A 7,423-nucleotide genomic window follows, 5' to 3' on the forward strand; every position below is an offset into this window, starting at 1 on the left:
GTCCATAGAGTATGATCCTAAGGCAGTGTGGCCAGAGTCCATATATCCCCTTTAGAGTAAGAAAGGGATCGGGAAACTATGTCATCAAAAGTGGGGGGGGAGGGGCTGTGACCCCCGGTGGGGGAGCCCAGGACCACCCATCCTCATCGGGCTCTGACCCAGGGCCCTGCCAGCAGCGGGGTGATCCGCCACGGGGTCAGCAGGGAATCCTACCACAACACGTTGACCTCGCTGTGGTGGGAGGTACCACTCCCTTACCTTCCCTGGGTCCCTCCCCACCAATTCTCCAACAACATCAGTCCCTTTGGCGTCAGGGTCTCCAGGTTCCTCAGCACCCGACACTCCCTGGGGTTCCAATAGCTGTAAGCCTCTCTTCCCGGTTCCTGACTCCTCAGCTCTCCCCTGTCAGGGTTGTAGCTGCTCCTGGGCTGGAGCCTCCACTGGGCATCCTTCCTCCTTGGCCACCCGCCCTGACTGAACAGCCCTGCAGGCTTTTGTACTTGACTGCTGGTTGGAGCATGCCCAGCAGAGCCTCAGGGGCGTGGCTTCCTCTGCTAGGAGGGAAGGGTTAACCCTCTCAGTCCCAGTGTGGGGCTGGTCCGCCCCGTCACAGTGTTGCACCATGAACTAACTTCACATATTTTCAATGCAACAGCCCTCTGGGCTGTACCCTAATAGTTATTGCAATAGCTTCTCTATAGCTCCACTGTGGTTCCTGGGATGTGCCCTGTGGGTTGCCTGACCATTCTGTGTGTTGGATTCTCATTTCTGAGAGATTCCTGCCTCTCCCAAAGGAACAGAAAATAAATCATTTGAAATGGAAAAGGAAATGTCCAGCCTTCTCAGTCTACTGGGGTGATGCACGGTGCCCCCTTTTTGATGAAACCCTGTTTTAAAGTAAACTTCTTAGGTTTTCTGATCTTTGCTTTGGCTAATGTTCATCCCAAGCGTCACTGAAGAGTTCTCAAACCTGTACTTGCAAAAGTGCTAGAGAGATTGTAGAGATGACATCCTGCTCAAACCACAGACCAGTATCTGAGTTCTGGACTACTTGAATTAGACACTAGCAGAAGAGGGCACATTTGACAGGATCTAATTCCATCCACTAGACGGCAGCCCCCCTTCCCCACACACAGAGTTGCTTACGTTATTTTGATATTGTCTATAGATCCATTCCGTTTCTGCATCATACAATTATCCACACACCTGCCTTCCAGAAGCTGGTATACAAGCACACATTTCTTTTTTTTTTATTTTATTTTTTACCAAAGTTTTCTCATATGAACTCAAATAAAATTGTTTCTTTCAGCCTTTGGGAAACAAACCACTTTTATTTATTTATTTATTTATTTTATTATTGGCTTGATTGCAAAATTAATTGGGAAAACAATATTCTCAACCCCTTTTAGGCTTTGTTCATTTTAATGGTGATGGTTTCTGAACTTTATAATAAGGGTCCCACTTTAACCTACCTCCCAGCTGAATAATTTTCTGTCTGCAAAGCTTTTTTTTTTTTTTTGTAAACCTTGTCCAATGTGACTTATTAATTCCTTATAAAATGAAGGAAAAATCCCATGGGGGAAAATACTTCACATAACAAAACTCTAGGTTAAATTTTTCAGAGACACCTGTCCAAGGTGGTGGCCTGTTATAACGTACTGCCCTTATAATAATTAATAATAAGCCTATATCTGCTGCCATCTAGTGGGCATTTCGGAAAATAGCTGCCTGTTTCTCCTGCTTAGAATATGCTGCCCTCTAGTGGACATCTTGCAGCATCACTGACCTTTCCACATAATGACAGGTTTCAGAGTAACAGCCGTGTTAGTCTGTATTCGCAAAAAGAACAGGAGGACTTGTGGCACCTTAGAGACTAACCAATTTATTTGAGCATGAGCTTTCGTGAGCTACAGCTCACTTCAGTCTCTTGTTGGAGTCTGTTTTTGAAGTTTTTTTGTTGAAGAACTGCAACTTTTAGGTCTGTAATCGAGTGACCAAAGAGAATGAAGTGTTCTCTGACTGGTTTTTGGAGGGGCTAATCACATCAGCCACACTATCAGAGGCTCGTTCACCTGCACATCCACCAATGTGATCTATGACATCATGTGCCAGCAATGCCCCTCTGCCATCATTGGCCAAACTGGACAGTCTCTACGTAAAAGAATAAATGGACACAAATCAGACATCAAGAATTATAACATTCATAAACCAGTCAGAGAATACTTTAATCTCTTTGGTCACTCGATTACAGACCTAAAAGTGGCAATTCTTCAACAAAAAAACTTCAAAAACATACTCAAACGAGAGATTGCTGAATTGGAATTAATTTGCAAATTGGATACAATTAATTTAGGCTTGAATAAAGACTGGGAGTGGATGTGTCATTACAAAAAATAAAACTATTTCCCCATGTTTATCCCCACCCACCCACCCACTCTTCCTCAGACGTTCTTGTCAACTGCTGGAAATGGCCCACCTTGATTATCACTACAAAAGGTCCCCCCGCCCCCACCCCACTCTCCTGCTGGTAATAGCTCACCTTAAGTGATTACTCTCGTCACAGTGTGTATGGTAACACCCATTGTTTCATGTTCTCTGTGTATATAAATCTCCCCACTGTATTTTCCACTGAATGCATCCGATGAAGTGAGCTGTAGCTCATGAAAGCTTATGCTCTAATAAATTTGTTAGTCTCTAAGGTGCCACAAGTCCTCCTTTTCTTTTTGCGAATACAGACTAACACGGCTGCTACTCTGAAAGCTTTCCATCCTTGATGCTCTTGTGTCCCCATTGGTCATCATTCAGTATAACAGCCCATTTCTTGTCCCTTAACATATGCTACCATTTCACATTCCTTGTTCCAACATGTTCCAACTTCTCCTAACTTCAGGTAATGTTGGTATCCTAGGAATGCCTTGGCTGGCTGTCTCTGATTCCCTTATTAACATTCCTCAATATCTTCATTTATATATTGATCACTCAACTATTCCTCACTTTGGTTTCTAAAGATTTTTCCAGTTCCTTACATAGCATAGAGGTCCATTGCTCCACAAAGTTCTTTCCTTGCCATTTACACTGATGCCTTCTAGTCTCCATTATACAGTTTTACCTCTTTCAACTTCCCTCTGTTGGTCACTTGGCAATATGACTTCCCCTTTCTTGCCCTTCCATTTCTGCTGCTATCCATTGGCCACTGAACAGCATCACTACACCTTTCCCATTCCTTACATCCTCTGCCTTCTAGACGCCTAAGAACACAATTCTTACCTTTGACCATGTATGGTCTATTCCATATTATAGCTCTCATTTCTTACCTTTGACCATGTATGGTCTATTCCATATTATAGCTGCTAGGAAATGTTGTCAGTTTTAATGGAATCAACAAGTCCACAGAGTCAAAGCTGTTAACATGACCTTGTCACTGTACAACATTAAATAGTTAAATATGGTTTGGGGTTTGGAATACAGAAATCTCAGACTGCTTAGACTCATGACAAGCACACTAGAAAATTCATGCAAAAATTAGGAATTGTATTGATTAGTGTACAATATATAATGCATTTTGAATCAGGAATTTGTTTTGTATAACCACTGTAACAGACTCAGACCAGAAGGATATAAGAGAGCAGTCCTTTTGAGCACCGGGATGTGGGCAAGTGCTAGCTAAAAGTCCCTCCTTCAGCCTAGGGAGGGGCTACTAAACCCAGAACCCAACCGAGTTCAGGGGACAACAAATGCAATAATGGGAACAGGCGTGGGGGTTAAAGGGCCAAAACTAGGGAACCAGAAGGGGACACCGAGCAGAGAACCGCGGACAGCGCCTGTTACTCCTCGAAGACATTGAGAGAGCAGGCGAACGCTGCCCAGAGGAACTCTGCCCAGGTACTTGAACGGATAAAGGAATGAAAAACAGCCCCACAGTTGCAGCCCTCCCCCCGACCCACCAACCTCCTCTCCCTGGTGTTTTGAATGGCCACCTTGGCCAGGAGGAGGTTGACGAGGTGGTCCCACAACTTCATGGGGCCTCGTATCGGGTGTGCATAAATAAACAAGTGTGGGGACAGAAGTGAACCACGCCAAGTACACCCCTGTGCTCACAGCTCCATGGAGGAGCCACCAGCTGATATCCCCAGCAGGCCGCGGGACTAAGATGGAATATAAACTGGCCCACCGGAGTTCCCCACTCTCCTCTGCTGGTAAAAGGTCCTGCCACTTGGTAGCTGGGCGGGACACGAGGGTGGGGAAATGAAGCATATGCACCACGAGCATGTATAGATGGTCTCTTGGTGTGGTTTGAAAACAGACTGGCTGCAAGACACGCAGCCAGCTCAGGGTACGAGGAGGGGGAGGCCGGGAAGGCTCACGGGGCAGGGAGCCAATGGAAAGATCCAGAGGGTCTGGAGTGAGGGGTGGGCAGGGTGCACCCTCTCACAGGATCCGCTCAAGGAAAGCCTGAGCTGCAGGGGACAGGGCTGTCTCCACCTCCTGGAGAATGCGCTGGGGGGGTTTAAGGGTGGAGAGCCCCATGCGCTGACTGAGCACCGGGGGTCCACCCAACCCCCCAGGCTATAGTCCAGGCGGTCTCCAATCTTGGTGACTCCCGCCAGGACCAACCTCCAGCTCACCAAGGAGGACTCCGTCGCCTGCACACAAAGATGAGGATTGTGTAGCAGGAGTTCCACGAGGAGATCTACCCCCTCAGTGGCCAGAAAGGACCTGGTCGCTGAAAGCAGCCTCCAGGCCCGGAGGAGGTCCTGGTAGAAGACCGGCAGCTTGGAGAGGTCTCACGGAAGACTCCTCGGATGGAGAAAAAAGATGCCAGTCATATCGGAGCCCTCGCAGGTGGCGGAGGAAGGCATGAGCCAACGTGCTCCACACCAAGCCCCCTGCACTATAAAGGAGTCTGCAGGGCCTGGAGGGGGAAGACATGGATTTGCGTGTGCATACACGTCAGGCCCTGTCCTCCCTCTTCCAGGGGGAGATGGAGAACCCCTGCAGAGACCCAGTGCTGTCCTGGCCAAAAGATGTGGGGCAGAAAAGTAAACACCAAGATAGAGCAGCGGACCTGCGCTCCACTGGATGACGTGAAGAGCGGGTGGGAGGGAGCTCGCCCGCCACTCGGCCCCGACCACCAGGCCAGAGCTCTTGACACAGTTGACCCAGGCGGAGGATGCTCTTGAATAAACCGCTTGGCAAGCCTCCACCCGCACCAGGTCTTCTGGGTGCTGGACCACGAGGAGCACGTCATCAGCATACGCCACCAGGACCAGCTGCACCTCCAGCTCATGCAGCACCAACCCCGTCAGCCCCTTACGAAGGAGACGGAGGAAGGGCTCAATGGCCAGAGTATACAGCTGACCTGACAGCAGACAGCCTTGACACGCTCCTTGCCCGAGGCTGACAGGTACGATCAGGGTCCAGTTGAGCCTGACCAAACACTCTGCGGAAGCGTACAGCACCTGAAGAAACCCCACAAACTGGGGCCCAAAGCCGAATGCCCGCAGAGTGCTCAGGAGATACTCGTAGTCCATCTGGTCAAACGCCTTCTCCTGAACCAGCGACAGGAGGGCGAACGACAGACCATCCCTACACCTGAGCTCCAAGAGATCCCGGACCAGATAAAGATTGTAGAACTTGGTCTGGCCCGGGACGGTGTAGGTCTGGTCAGGATGGACCACATCTGCCTGCACAGACCGCAGCGAGATGGCCTTTGCCATGACCTTGTAGTCCCTGCTGAGGAACGAGAGGGGATGCCAATTCCAGAGATGGTGGAGGTCCCCCTTCTTTGGCAACAGGGCGAGCACTGCTCGCCTACACAACAGGGGGAGGACCCCGCGCTCCAAGGTCTGGGCCAAGACAGTGACAGTGTCCGGGTCGAGGACGTCCCAGAACATGCAGTAGAACTCCACGGTCAGCCCGTCCATGCCCAGAGATTTATTGGTGGGCATGAGACGGAGGGCTTCCGAGAATTCGGCCAGAGCGAGAGGCAGCTCCAGCCGGTTCCATTTGCCAGTGCTGACCGTCGGGATTTCATCCCAAAGCACTCCGCAGGAATCGGCGTCAGTTGGATCCAGGGAGAAAAGGTTAGCATAGAAGGCCCGAGCCCTCTCGCACATCTCCACTGGATCTGGGGGAGGGTGCCATCAGCAGCCAAGAGGCAGATGACGTACTTTTTAGCCCCCCTCTTCTTCTGCAGGGCTTAGAAGAAGCGGGAGCCAAGATCCATCTCCTGCAGGATCTAACAAAGGCACCTGGTCCCGAAGATCGTCAAGGGCCCAGAGTTCCTCCTGCTTCTCCCAGTACTCTCCACAGAGGGGTAGATTCCCGGGGCTGGCGGCCAGACACCTCTCCAGCTCTAAAACCTCCCGTTCCAACTGCTCTATCACCACATCCCTCTGCCGGCTGGCTCCCCAAGTGTGGCTACGGCAGAAGAGCCGGGCGCTCACCTTCCCCACCTCCCACCACTGCTGCGTTGAGGGAAAGGTGCCCCTCTGCCCTCGCCAGGCCAGCCAGAACTCCTGGAAGGATGCCACAAAGCCCACATCCTCCAGCAGGCTGTTATTTGAATGTCAATAGTAGACCCTGTACTGGGACTCTCGATGGGGCACCAGAGAGGACCCCTCCAGAGCCTCTCTGTCATGTGCCTCCAGTGAACCTGCACCTGCCGGCAGAACGATAAAACGTGGTGGAGGGCGGGGTCCTTACAGCCCAATGCAAGGGGATAAGGATGGACAGGGGCTTCCACAGGGTGGAGAGGAAGAGCAAAATGGTGGCATTGGGGAGGAAGGAAGGAACAGAGGAGAACACCACCCATACGCCCAGGTCCTCCAAAGGCTCAAGGGGGACATGAATGCCCCCCACCACCAAGCCCCTCTTCACCACCTCCTGGGCAGCTGCTTCCGACACCAGGAAGAACACCACCTTCCCAAACATCTTAGAGGCCACCACCACGGCCGTGGGGAGAAAAGGCCCACGTAGAAGGCCCTGGCCCTCCCGCATATCTCCGCTGGATCGGTGAGGGGGGTGCCATCCTCTGCCAGGAGACAGGTGATGTGCTTCTTGGCCCCCCTCTGTTTCTCTAGGGTGTAGAGGAAGTGGGAGCCACGATCCATCTCCCGAAGGAGGCGGAGGCAGGATCGGACAAAGGCGCCCCGAGCCCAATGGTCCTCGAGGGCCCGGAGCTCCTCCCTCTTCTCCCGGCATGCTCTGCAGGGGGATAGATCCTCGAGGCTGGTGGCCAGACACCTCTCTAGCTCTAAGACCTCCCGTTCCAACTGCTCTATTGCCACATCCCTCCGTTGGCTGGCGCCCCGGGTGTATTCGTGGCAGAAGAGCCAGACGCACACCTTCCCCACCTCCCACCATCCCCGCGCCAAGGGAAAGGTGCGCCTCTGCCCTCGCCAGGCCAGCCAGAACTCCTGGA

The sequence above is a fragment of the Eretmochelys imbricata genome, chromosome 14 (genome assembly GCF_965152235.1).
Source record: "Eretmochelys imbricata isolate rEreImb1 chromosome 14, rEreImb1.hap1, whole genome shotgun sequence".
NCBI classification, from domain to species: Eukaryota; Metazoa; Chordata; order Testudines; family Cheloniidae; genus Eretmochelys; species Eretmochelys imbricata.